The 14,329-nt window shown below is 30.3% G+C and overlaps 1 long non-coding RNA gene across 1 annotated transcript; it reads left to right on the top strand.

Moving 5' to 3' along the window:
- The first annotated feature begins 10,445 nt into the window (after nucleotides 1–10,445).
- On the top strand, nucleotides 10,446–12,300 carry LOC143605043 (uncharacterized). Its single transcript, XR_013148427.1, has 3 exons — nucleotides 10,446–10,580; nucleotides 10,964–11,143; nucleotides 12,202–12,300. It is a non-coding gene; the product is annotated as an uncharacterized LOC143605043 (long non-coding RNA).
- Nucleotides 12,301–14,329: the final 2,029 nt, after the last annotated feature.

Genomic DNA, 14,329 nt, shown 5'->3' with positions numbered 1-14,329 from the left:
GTTAAGGTGAGTGTTTTGGCTAAGTAGCAGGTGTTAGGTAAAGTGTTACGTTATTGTAACGTAATTGAAACTCTAAATAGCTCACCTTTCAATAAGTTTGTCGTGGTTTAACCGGATAAAATTAAAAAAAATATGTCAAATCAGCCCATCACCATTTAGAATTTTGTTCATCCCTTTTCGAGAAAGTTAATGGAGTATAACGAAAACGAATAACTTTATAGACCCTCCCATCAATTTAATAATTATAATGGAAACAATAGAATCCGACCCTCCCTCAACTTGTTCCCCTCCTTTTCTTACTTTTTCTCTCTTTCGAGTCACGAGAGAGACATAAAATTCAGAGTTGGAAAACAGCCAAAGCCTAGTGGGTATATTCAAAACTTGAAACATTTGGATCAACGAGTATTCTAAGACCGGATAGAATTATGTAGAATATTATATAATAGGTTATTGACATGTGGGTATCACGGGTGGAAATTAAAATCGTCTAATAATCACATATAACTTTAACCGACAATATTGCCCGTTCTTGAAAGTAAGTTCATTGAACTTGTTTAAAATCGAAGGATAGACAAAGTCTATTAAATCATAGATTGGATATAATGAATTGTTAATTAGATGATCATCGGAAATTTGTACATTAATTCGTCGTCATTTGGACTCCCCCCCCCACCGAACATTCCCTTCATATATATCCAATAGTTAATTCGTAAATTATTTTTATCTCTTCAACATGTAAGGTTTGGCATCCAACAGTGAGCCTCGTGTTTTTTTGATAGTTTAAGTACTTTTCACTTTGACAAGATATAGGAAGAACTAATTTAAGTGTAATTTAAAATAAACACGAACAAAAGTCTGTACAATTTAACTATTTATTTAACAAAAGTATCATAAATTTAGTATTTACAACTCCCTAAATATTTCCTTGTATATAAGGTTGTAGCATTTCGTTGTTGTCAAAGATTAATATAAATAGGAACAAATTGGTTTTTTAATAGCTAATAACTAAACACTTACAAACATCAATCGGCTTATATGACTTGTTTAATGATTCAGAGAGCCATAACTTGTATACACTCTAATATTGACTTGAACTTGTTATGACTTTAACTCAAGATGTTAATAACCCATATTAACTCAAACAGGTTCTAAATCATGACACGAACTTGTACAACAATACATTTTAGCATTTCTGGATGTGGCAACCATTCGATATAGTTACGTATTTTATTTTCCATTATTAAGATACTAATAATGTATTCATCTTTTAATACATACAAAAGAGAATAAAATAATTTTAGTGGTTCTTAAATATTTAGTAGTTCTCATTAAGCCCACCATTATGTATAAATCTTAAAATATTGGTTTTAGTTATTGATCTGTATTGATAATCTTTATATCTAAAAAGACAAGTGTCTCCAACATATGATGTATTGATAATACGAAATCAAATTGCACAATGATCTTGGCTAGAAAATAATTTAATATATTATAGAAACAGAGCTTTCTCTTTTTATAGTATTATTTGGAAATGAGTTTAATAGACTTTCCCTAAATCTTGTCCATATGCAACCAATCTATTTTTTTTCCTCCTATAAAGTCATGCACTTGGCCATTAACATCTTCTCTATCTTATTTTTGCTGATATTGACCTTGACTTTGTTAATGGTCATTGCAAAACAGACTACAACTGAAAAACAATACTTTCTCTTTAATTTGAGCGAAAGTTTCTTATCTGAAGGTGTTAGACCACATGAATTATATAAGTGCGATAATCAGTATTAGTACACAAAATAACTTTTACTTCAACAAAACGTCTACTATCACACCCCACACTACGGCCTAGGAGTATGACACATATGTTGATACCACAATTGTAATTAAATCAGAGTTACGTTTAAATAGCGGAAGTCTTTTAATACTTGTGGATTTAAAATATAACATTTACATATACAAAAGACGGGATTTAAAAGTTCCCGTATATAGTTTGAAAGATTACTTGTTTAAGTTTTACAAAACAAACCACCATTTAACATTATATTATATTTAACAAAAATATCCGAGCCATCGGATTCTTGCACTTCGTCATTCCAAGTGCTAACCTTGATCACCTGCAAAATGTATGAAAATACGTCAGCAACGAATGCTGGCGAATATGCTGACGCTATAAATATTTTCTTTACTCAATCACCCCTCGAGACTACGTAGGTCTCGGCCCAACGTGGCTTAGGAATAATCAAGTTAAAACAACACAATTCATAAACTCAAGTCTCTATACTCGGGTTCCCAGCAAACACCACAGCGTTCAACTAGTTGAGTGCGATACGCGATGACGTTGGCCTTTGATGATCGCGTATCCCCATTGACCCCTTATAGAATGTTTTGACCAAACCCGTCGCGGTACGCGATGGGCTCGTCTTTTGTCCCGTCGCGTATCTTGATAGGACAGAGAAACAGAATTTTCACTTTTAACCTTGGAGTTTGGAATTTGGCAAAATTTGTCCCTTGACTTTGAAAGTTTAACATTTTTAACTCGAAATTTCCGTGATGTTACATCTACCTAAATTAATTACTCGCAATATAGTTCCATTACACAAACCGTTCTTCTGATTCATATTCCTTAGTAACATTATTGGCAGACCGACTTTTAGAACCAATCTACGAGTCAAAATGATTTTGCTCTTTTTGATTTTATTTAGTATAATGTGTTTATGAAAGTTATAGTTCAAATTAAATATGAAAAAATAATTTGTATGATCTTACTTAAAACCAAAAAACTGATTTTTATATGGAATACAACTAAATTTGTGAATTTTGCTGCTAAGTATGGAAACAATACAAATCGAGTAAATCAAATATGAGTAAAAAATAATGGAGAAATAAGTTTTAAATTTCCAGTATACATTAAATTGGTCAAATAACATATTAAGTTGATCAAATAAATTAATGTGTATTCAATACAAAACATATTAACTATTTAGTATAATCAAAAGTAATTATTTAAATTCCCAGTATACATTAAATTTGTCATTTATACTAATTAAAAATAAGTCAAATATAAAAGATGAAAATTTTTATAACATTGAATACTATTAAAAACTATAAAAGATTGTTGCAAAAGTGTTAAATTTCGGTTTTGTAAAACTAGAAATAAATAAATGTAAATATTATTATAAATTTTTTCATTTTTCTTGGAAATTCAGTAACTAAACAATATACTATTAATTTTTTTAATTATCACGAAATTATTGTCAACACTTTAGCATCATTACCTTTTTTAACAATAAATTTCATTAGCTAATTAGTTTTTTTCAATTTTATACATTAATCTTAGTATTTAGCCTAATTAATAATTGGCCAATTATAAAAGATGGAAAATTTTTATTTTATGTTTTGTTTATTAGTTTACTTTTTAATTTTGCCCGAATAATTTAGACAAATCGGTAATTCTTAACATTTATGTCTAATTAAAAATTATTCAAATATAAAAGATGGAAAGTTTATTGATATTGGAGACTATTAAAAACTACAAAAGAGTGATCAAAATCCGGTTCTTAAAAGCATAAATAAATAAATAAATAAATGCATAAATGATTGGAATGTATCATTAAAACTAAAGATGATCAATAATTAGCATAAATAAGTAATATAGTGAATATCTAAGATTTTTTAAATATAAATTTAAAATAAGTAATAAACAAAATATTAAATTGGTCAAATAAGTTAACGTGTATTTAATACAAAACTTATTAACTTTCGAGTATAATCGAAAGTTAATTATTTAAATTTTCAGTATACATTAAATTTATCATTTATGCTAATAAAAAAATGGTCAAATATAAAAGATGGAAAATTTGTTGACATTAAAGACTATTAAAAACTACAAAAGATTGTTGCAAGAGAGGTTAATCTCGGTTTTTAAAAACAGAAATAAATAAATGTAAATATTATTATAAAAACTTTCCATTTTTTAGAAGTTTACTAACTAAACAATATAATATTAATTTTTTTAATTATCACGAAATTATTGTTAAGATTTTAGCTTCATTAACTTATTTAACAATAAATTTCATTAGATAATTATTTTTTATCTTGACTATGCCTAATTAAAAATTGGTAAAATATAAAAGATGAAAAGTTTTTATTTTCTATTTAGTTTATTAGTTTATTTTTTAATTTAGCCAGAATAATTTAGAAGAATCGGTAATCTTGACATTTATGCCTAATTAAAAACTAATGTAAAAGATGTAAAGTTTATTGAGATTGGATAATATTAAAACTAAAAAAGTGTTCAAATTCGGTTCTTAAAAACATAAATAAATTAATTTATAAGATTGATTATATAAAAATCAATTAAATTATAAGAATTGTGAAAAATACATAAATACATTATAATAATAAAAAATATACATCCAATCTTGTACAAAAAGTAAGACATTTTTGCAGCAAACACTAGGATGACATTAGCTATTCTAGTTGGGAGCCATAAGCTGAAATGATAAAATTAAATAAATGTTAAACAATATATTATTTGGACTAAATGGAACTTTGGTCCGGGCTTTGAATATACCATTTCGTCTTACAAAATCATTTATATCGACCAATCTTCTCCGGGCTTTGAATTGTCCTTGAGACGCTATAGTTTCAAAATATGCACCTTGAGGATACAGCCACTGTGTAGCGCATCCAATTGGTTCAACATTGTGATGTTTGTTGGCTCCATCTTCCTGGTGGTGAAAAAAAACATTAATTTCTGAACAATAACACTTTTAAACAAAAACTAAAAAACAAAATGAATGATATAAACAACAAAAATATAAACCTTAGAAACCAAGAAAATCGTTTTAGCTCAATTTGGTATGATAGTGTAAGAATTCTTGTGTGAAAGTGAATTATTTATATATAGTTCATAGTAAATGATTGAATTTTGGAAGGAATGAATAAAGAAGGAATGTATATACGAAATTAATTAAAAACATAAAATTAGGAAACTTCAATTACATTAAATCATGGACGAAAATTAGGGAATAAGGATTAAGGGATTTTCAAATTAATTTTGAATTACTAAACTGTAATGTTAAGTATATAATAAATACAAAATAATTCAATTCAAATCTTTAATTCTAGACTATATTTAAACATACGGAATTAACATTTTAATGTGGAAAAATATGTTACTAAATTTTTTATTTACATGAATATAATGAATCATCAATTCAATCAATTAAATAATTACCGTATATCTTGAATGATTATCAATTACCGTATATCTAATATCTGAAATGATAATCAATTATGATATATTTAAATTGTGAATCATATGGTTGAAATTTATAAAAATAGTCAACATAATATAATTAATAAGCATTTGAATAATTAAGTAACGGATATAAGTTGTGTAAAAATAACTAAGTAATTTCTTTTTTTAGGTATTAATAATAACACAATTTTAATATAATAAACAGCAATTTAAAAATCGAGTCATTAATATAACATATGGTAAGTAGTAATAATAATTATAAATTAACATATATTTCAAATTAGAATCAACCTTATATATTAAAATCTTTGATTGACTACTTTTGAATAAGTCAATCGGTCAAAATCCGTATTTATAGTAACCCTTAAGGATGCATAATCAAAACCTTAATCAAATGATCAAATGATATATCATAATTTATTAAAATATAGAAATTCCATAATTTAAGAATTCCTTAATCAAATGGAAAATTTATCTCTAATTTACAGAAATTGATTACAGAAATTGATATTTCATAAATATAAAATTAGAAACAATTATATTAAAGTTAAATCTGTAATCTCTGTATATTAGGTTGTTTTATATTGAATTCAATAGATGAAATATCAATTAATTATCTCAAATAAATTAAACCTGGACGGAAGCCTGGTGATTAAACTAACCGGAGGTAACGTTGATGGTGAGCACCTTCATCGATGGTAGACCGTGAATTTGACAGATAAATGAATTGAAGGTAGTGATAGGTGAAACAGGATGTAACCGTTAATAAGAATTGAGGCGTGAAAGAGGAAAATTGATTTGGGTTTCTAGGTTAAGTTATATTATAGTATACATAATAAAAATAACATAAATAATAAAAATGGTAATAATTAATAAATAAATTGGTTAATCATTATTAAATTAAGATTAAATTAAAGTTAAAGAGAATCATTAAAGAATTGATTGTATCTTATTTTAATTTAATTTTGATTTATTTTATTTAAATGAAAATTAAAGAGGTGATAGATATAGATGGAAAGTTTAGGAAACAACCAATAGAAAGAGGGGAAATTGAGTTAAAGCATATTAGTTTAATAGTATGTATAGATTATTTTTATACGTGTATTGTCAATATTTTTTTTGATCGTTCAAAAAAATTATATTTATTCATTCATTCATTCATCGATTGTAACGGCCAATGGAATTGTACTTGCTATTATTATTATTTAGATATTGGATGCTTATTCACACTACTTTGGAGTTTAAAATTAGTTAATAGACACACACGTGCTAACTGTTAGAATTATAGTTCACGTTGCTTGCAGTAGATATCGCCTCGGTGATATATTGATTATCGGTACTTGATAAAATATTAGTCAAAATATCGGTATCGATGATATCGACGATATTGAGCCGATATTTGACCGATATATCATCAATATTTTCTATATCAGTGTTTAAGTCTTATTTATCAGTTTTTAGTGTTCAATGTTATTGTTTTAAGTCTTAGAAAATGTTTGGGATTGAGTTTGAAAACTGTTTATTGTCTTATTGACTTTTTCAAAAAGTCTTTTTAAAAAGTCAAGATTTGGGACATTTAGAAAACTGTTTTTAACACTTTTACAAAGCTAAAATGAAAGGAATTTTTGTGATTGCCAAACACCATTTAACTTATTAGATTTTTAAAAAAGCCAATAAGATGTTTTCAAACTCAATCCCAAACATGCTCTTAATCAGTTCCTACTTGCTACGATTGTTATTGTTTTGCAAGTTACAAAAGGTCAGTTTGTTAACAGTAACAAACAAAATATGTTAGCGTTTTTATGGTTTCAATGTAAAACACGATTCATATCCTTGATACCTTTATTGGTATTATCATGGACAGGTGTCTGAATTCGTTTTAATGGTTTTTTATGATTTAAACTTCTCCTTACTAGTTATATATTCTTTTTTAGAATGATGATTTTCTTGTATTTAGACTACCACTAGAGCACAAATGAGAGGTATTTTTAATTTGTTCACGTGGCAACCTTTCAACGATATTCATTTAAAACTAATAATTAACAAATGCATACTAGTAGTATACTACATACCATTAATAATAAATATAATATATGTTTGAAGGAAAAATAATATGTATGTAAGGCCCCGATCTTGGTGTGGATTTACTCATAACACAGTTCTAAATTTCAAAGTTAATTAAAACTTTCGCGAAATAAATAAAGCTTCAATCATTCGTTATAAACATTCAAACTTGTCTTTAAAAACATAACATAAAACATATTATTTAACATCATGACAAATCTTTCTGCACCTGTGTGCATACTAAAAGTCAGCTACGCTGAGTGAGTTCTAGTTAAAGTAGGTAATGTATAATACGTTCACATACTTACTCATACGTATCCGTAGATACATATTACTTACTTAACTTGCTTAACTTTCTTTCATACGTACATAAGTATATACTTTATTTCTTTATTTTATTCTTTCATACTTTCATATTTTATTTTGCTTTACATACATACTTATACGTTTTAAATTAGAGCCTTTCATCCTATAACCTCATAGATATTATTAGGGTTCGCCACCCTTAAAGAGCCTTTCGCCCTATAACCTCACATATATTAGTAGGGTCTGACACTCTCCTTCACAGATATTACTAGGGTCTGACACCCTCCTTCACAGATATTATTAGGGTCTGTCACCCTCTTACTGTCGTCTGTAAATTCATACATACATCTTACATACTCTTAATCTATTCTACATCATTCATATATCGTACATACATCATTCATAGATATTCGTATATCATACATACATCATTCATAAACATTCACATAGCATACACTTACCACTTAAGGTAAGTGTATTAACTAATCACATCGAGTATGCACATAGCCCCGAAAACATAACAAGGAAGTGGGGCTAGAAACTCACATGAGCGAGGAATCAGTACACACAACCAAATCCTCGTCACCATCGGGTATAGCTAGGATTGGATCTTGTATGAGTCTCTTCTTCAATTCCTCAAAAGCCTCCTCCTGAAACTTACCCAATTGAATACTACAGACTTCCGGGTCATTCCGGTCAACGGTGCGGCTAACTGTATAACAATTACATGTATCAAATAACTACTTCTAACTATATCATACTTCTAAGTTATTGTAACCCCTGGTTATGGGGTCCGGGGGCAGCACCCCTGGCAGCAGGGTCTAGAGGCGGCAACCCCTAGTAGGGTCCAAGGGGCAGAGCCCCTGGCTGGGGTCAAGACGAATGAGTGATAATTCCTTTTGGATAAGCACCATTCGTTATCCCATTCGTTATGACGAATGATTCCATTCGTTATAACAAATGGTTTGATCTGAGTCTTCACGAGACGAATGAGTGCATAATGAATGACTAAGGCCATTCGTGTTTTTTTAGACGAATGGAATGTTCATTCGTTACATGAACACGCGTGTGTGCCTTATAACGAATGGTTTGATTCGCTGTCTCAACGTGACGAATGAATGGGTAACGAATGAATAAGGTCATTCGTGACTCCTATATGACGAATGAGAGGCTCATTCGTTACAAGAGCATACGAATGTGGCTTATTCGTTATGACAGTTCAACGAATGACCTACGATTTGCTCAACATAACGAATGAACAACAGTAATTATCCCATCTTAGACCCAAAATGTTAAGGTCAAAATCGTCAAGAACACCAAACAGTCAAGTCAACAGATACCAGATTTGCAATTAGCCTTCAAATCACGATGAAACAACACAAGTTTGGTATCATTGAACTCGTATACCCAGCGCCTACAAACCCTAATCATCCAAACATCCAAACATCGTGTTTAAATGGTACATTTGATCGACACAATCTTGGTGTATGTTTTTCTCGTCACGACTCTCTAACACCCACAAGCTCGGGTCTTTTCCTTCGGATCTTGGTACGAGATAAAGGAGGGTGTTCGTGTGTGTTTTTGAGAGTGTATGGAGGCTAGATGATAAAAATGAGAGTTTGGGGTTTTAAGGAGGTTTAAGGGATTTATATACCCTTAAGCCCATGGACCTAAGGCCCATCACCATCCCTTATTCCATCTTTTAAATGTCCAAGCCCACACTCTAATAGTTTATTTATCTAAACCGAATAACGACACGTTATTAAATAAACGAAATTTTTGTAATTTATTTTTCTCAAAAGTAGGATGTTACAACGTAATTGGAGGAGATGACGATGAAAGAAAATAAAATATGATCTGAATGTCGTTACATTTAATCCGAGTGTCGTTATGTTACGTGAATTCGGTTGGTATCGGTTACTTCGTTACGGAATCAGTTACTTCGTATGGTAACGACAAAAACCCAAAGAAGTAAATGTTCAAGATAGTATTACCACTCGTATAGCTTAAGAAAAAACATATTAAAAAACGACATGCAGTCGGTTGGTAAAACCCGCAAGGTACGATTGTGAGTCTATGCGAATTCAGCTGGTGTTGGATTGCAGTATTGAAACTAACTAGAAAATAACTTCGTCAGCATCCAAATACCACGAATAACATGTTTAAAACCTAAAAAACTCTCGTGTTACGACGGCGAACCAACACATTTTTGGTCCGTTTCGTGTTACAAAACAAGAACTAAACAAAAATACAAATTAAACAACACCTAAATACAAATAAATAATATATTTAAAAAAAACTCACACTTTGCGGTAACAAACTAGCACGAATTTGGTTGGTGTCGATGGTAACAAAAATATAATAACATGTGCGTTGCGGCAGCAAAACGACGTAAATTCAATCGTTATCGGGTTACATCACCATATATAAAATAAATAAATGGTCTAACACCAAATACAACAAATTAAAATATTAGACAACCCAAAACCAATAGTTAGAGCCAACAACTAGCTCGTTGAACAATAAATATAGATATAATTTGATAAATCGATACAGTTTTTGCTAGAAAAAGTTGTTAAAGAACGAAAATATTTATAATATTACAATTTCAAATTGAAATTCTACTTGTCGCTGTTAAAGTAGTATACCACTCACCTCTTCATCTTTCATTCGTATTCTTTCATCTGTGTACATCTGATTACGTAACACTCAGTCACCCCCCACGTGGTGTTCGGTCTTTCTCTCTTCCCTTCCATTCCACGTATCCACGTCAATTCCACCCGTTTATGATATCCACAATTCCACCTCTTTGTTTCTTCTATCGATCATCGTTGTGGCTGCCAACTGTTGCCGGGTTAGATTTTAAAACCCTAGGTGGCGGTGGTGTGCTGGTGGTGATGATCGATTTCTTCGTCACGTGGTTGGATTTCCTCTAATTATTTCATCCAAGGTATTGAGATCATGCTTATTTAGTTGCTTTTGTAATTTACTTTATTTTATTTATTTAGGGTTATAATTGAGCAATTGATAATTAGGGTCTCTTTGTGATTATTTTTATGGCTACAGGCTGTCTAATATCACCAAACCAGTAAGTTGTTTCTTTTAAAGTTTTATCTTAGATTCTAATGATGATAATTTAGTGAATTTAGCTTTTGTTAGTAAATTAATTTTTGGCGTTTTAATTAGGTGTTTAAGATATTGGTCCAACCTAGAGTGTTTTCTAATTCTGTAAAAGCAGCAAACAAAATTAATGGTTTATTTATCTTCTACCTAATGTTTCTAATTCTACATAGTCATCATGAAATTCAATTAAATTTTTTTTTGATGCGTCAGGTGCCTTGCTTCAGTGTATAAATTGTGATGTGAAAGTCAGCTTGAAATCAATGGTGTGTGACTTAACAGTATGCCATGTAAACGGAATCCATTAGAGGACCGTTGTTGTCGTCTAACGGTCGTTTCTATGTCGTCAACGGATCTGCGCTTCTGAATCGAGTGTATACTGCGTTCTTCAAGGTAATAAACTACATTTTAAGCACTATAGTTTGATTTTATATAGTCTTCTACTAGAGGCATTGTGATCATTAAAGGCTGGATTTTTATTTGGACCCTTTTACTTGCTTGGTATGGTGCTGTGTATAGTTTACTCTAAAAGGGTATGATTGTTGGTTTAAACTAAAGGGATCATTGGATTCATGTCATGGCGTGGCAAGATTCGAATGGCGTGGTTATGAACTATGCAACGGTTGATTTGCAGCCGAAGCTGTTCCGTCATGCACTCGCTGATTATTTGAATTCTTCTAAGTTTTCACTTATTGATTACTAAAAGTTAGGTTTACCATTTTTTATGGATTATAATTCTTTAATTTACGTTTTAAAATATAGTTGTTGAAGCTACCAAGTGTAAATCATTCTGGTGTAGTTTTCTATAAATTGATATTGTGGCATTGCAAGGTTTAGACACAAATATCACTACCCTTTTTTCTTTTCTAACTTATGATTTTATGCAGGTTTAATTAGTACATGCTTTAGAGAAAGATCTCAAGTTTATGATTTCCAAGCTGATCTTCATGATCATTAGACTATGAGCAGTTTTAAGCTTTTTGATAGTTGTGATAAATCGGCGTTAGTGTTGGCAAACATAGCTAGACCTAGGTTTTGCCAAAACGGTATTGCCTGGACTAATTAATTTAAAAGGTTTTTTTATTTCAACTTTGTTAAAAGTGTGGCATTGGTAAATTTAGATAACCTGAAAATTAGACCGAAGTTTCACCAGTTTTAGGGTCAGTTTTTAATTTATATTTTAAGAATGCGCTTTTATTTTAACAATATTTTTAAAATTGACATTTTAGGTTTCATGGAAAAACGTCTGAAAATTTTTGTTAACTTTAAAATTAAAAATAAAATAGCAGCACCTGATAATTATACAGTCATATTTGAAAATTTTTCAAATAAAAAATGGTTTTTAAGTTACAATATTGTATGCTATTGTATATAAATGTTTTTGTACATAGTGTATTCTACTTAAATTACTATTGAATGTTGTATTGATTGTCTACTTTGTGAACAAGAAGTAGGTGTTCAAGATTGACGATGATTATAAACGTGAGGATTAATGGCCGATTTCGAACCGAAATGCAACCAGAAATGTGAGTACCGATTTTGGACCCAAAACCAAGCTAAAGGCTTCATCCTTTACTAATTTATATAAAGTAGTACACGTGATTTTTTTTTCAGGAAGAAAGCTAAAAAAATTGATATTGGGGTATTTAACATCAACCAAACGGCCATGTATATGCAGCGTGTATATAGCATGGTATTTATTGGAATCAAGGGTTTAATTAATTAATGCTAATTTCACCAAGTGTTAGTTTGAACTTTAAAGTGTTATTTATGTATCCACTATGGTATTAATTGAAAATGTTCTTTATAAAGTTATGGTCATTTGATTTATAGAACAAATAGAATGCATTTATATATTTATATTTTTACATACACACAAATTTTGATGTTTTAATGTTTAATTTTTCTTTGCTGGAACTCATTTGTTTTGACATCAACTGTGGTTTCTACATGTAATAGCCATTCTTAATTAACGACATATATTGACAGGTACTGAATTACCACAACAATTTCATATGTATATACAAGCCAAAGGCTTAACGAAAAAGCCAACTCTTTTGATAGTAAAAGTTTTGATAGTAGAACGCGACTACAATTATTTTTGTGAGATTAACTATTGAATTTTTTATAAACAAACCTATTTTTATTTTCACTCCATATATACCGCCAAACAAAACTCAATATTTACCGCCGACTTTTTTCTCATTGATAAAGTAACCATTTTCAAGTGTATACAACCTCATTTGACTGTTGGAGCGTAAATTTTAGAGTACCTCACTAAGCTTGCTTTCGTATTCATTTTCTTTATATTTAATGGATATCTTTACCAACTCAAACAATAAACCCAGCTTGACTAATTCCCAACATCAAACCATATATGAGGCTTTATTGCAACAAAGTATTGAAGGAAAGCTAAAATATGGATCCATAAGAGATGTAACATCACAGTTCTCTGTATCTACCGGCACCGTAAGTCGTATTTGGCATAGAGCTAGATTTCAAGCCCTACATGGATATGTGCTCGACGTGTCTTCAAGGAAACCATATGTAGCTAAACAAAAAAGGATTCAAATCAATTTCGATCAAGTTTCACAAATACCACTACGTCGTCGAACCAATATTCGATCAATTGCGAAAGCAGTCAATGTTTCAAAATCAACTGTGCATAGAAGAATAAAAGAAGGTGAACTTCGACCACATACGAATGCTATTAAGCAAATATTGACCGAGGAAAATAAAAAAGAAAGGTTAGGATTTGTTTATCTATGATTACTCCATCTTTGTCTGATCCTTCATTTAATGATATGTTTAACGTCGTTCACATTGATGAAAAATGGTTTTACATGTCAAACTATCTAAATGTTGCTACCTTGTACCCGGTGAGGATGAGCCACTAAGAACATGTAAATCAAAAAAAATTATCACAAAGGTTATGTTTCTAGCCGCGGTTGCACGACCAAGATTCGACACGTCGGGTAATGAAATTTTCTCGGGAAAGATAATTATTTTTCCTTTAACAAAACTTGAACCCGCAAAACGTTCAAGTAAGAATAGTGTGGCGGGGACTATGGAGACTAAGCCTATCTTATCGGTGACTAAAGAAGTAACGAGGTCATGGTTAATTGATAAAGTATTATCGGCTATTTGGGATAAATTGCCACAAGGTCATACGGTCCAATATTTATTCAACAAGACAATGCGAAACCACATATTAATATTGATGATGAACAATTTATTCAAGAAGCATTTTGAGGTGGGTTTGAAATTCGACTTTGTTTCCAACCTCCAAATAGCCCAGATATAAATGTGTTAGATCTCGGGTTTTTTTCACGTTATTCTTCGGGAACAAGAGGTTTTGGCATCAATCAATGAATTGGTTCATGTGGTCCAACTTCTTTTGACAAAATGTCATCACATGAGCTTAACAATGTCTTTTTATGAAAGAAATCATGAAGGTGCATGGTAGCAACAATTATCAAACACCACATATCGGAAAAAGGTAGATTGCTAGGTAACACGTTATAGTGGCAGTGGTTATGGTGTAAACATCGATCAAGAAAGATGATCTACTAGACTGTA

Source organism: Bidens hawaiensis, unplaced genomic scaffold (genome assembly GCF_021521415.1).
Source record: "Bidens hawaiensis isolate Kalapana, Puna unplaced genomic scaffold, B.hawaiensis_p1.1 tig00002123_1, whole genome shotgun sequence".
NCBI lineage: Eukaryota > Viridiplantae > Streptophyta > Magnoliopsida > Asterales > Asteraceae > Bidens > Bidens hawaiensis.
Note: the sequence above shows the minus strand (reverse complement) of the source record. Positions and strands in the feature narration are given on the sequence as shown.